The sequence below is a fragment of the Morone saxatilis genome, unplaced genomic scaffold (assembly GCF_004916995.1).
Source record: "Morone saxatilis isolate NCDOM2014 unplaced genomic scaffold, NCSU_SB_2.0 Contig15, whole genome shotgun sequence".
NCBI lineage: Eukaryota > Metazoa > Chordata > Actinopteri > Moronidae > Morone > Morone saxatilis.
In genome coordinates, this window is record NW_023339707.1 from 1,355,059 (window position 1) to 1,355,345 (window position 287).

At 32.4% G+C, this 287-nt stretch overlaps 1 protein-coding gene across 1 annotated transcript in view; it reads left to right on the forward strand.

The window, feature by feature from the left end:
* haus7 (HAUS augmin-like complex, subunit 7) overlaps positions 1 to 287 on the forward strand; it is a 31,202-nt gene that overhangs the window by 2,749 nt on the left and 28,166 nt on the right. The gene's annotated exons all lie outside the window — the stretch shown is intronic.

Sequence of the window (287 nt, forward strand, 5' to 3'; positions counted from 1 at the left end):
TCATGTACTACTGTCAGGATATTATAAAAGTTTCAGCAAATATTACACAAAGTAAAAGTTTTTATGTGCCATGTTTTATTTGAGTATAAAAAAACCCTAAGGTGCACTGCCGTAGATTTGAGCTTTCTTCATCAGAGTTCCAGTCATAGATGAATAGGTTATACAGCAACAAGTATATTTTATTCATCAATGCTGCTGCTAGATGGCAAACAAAAACTAAAAATAGCAAAGAGAAAGACTCAGACCCTGCAGTATCCTTTAAAGAAGTATATGGAATTGATAAACAT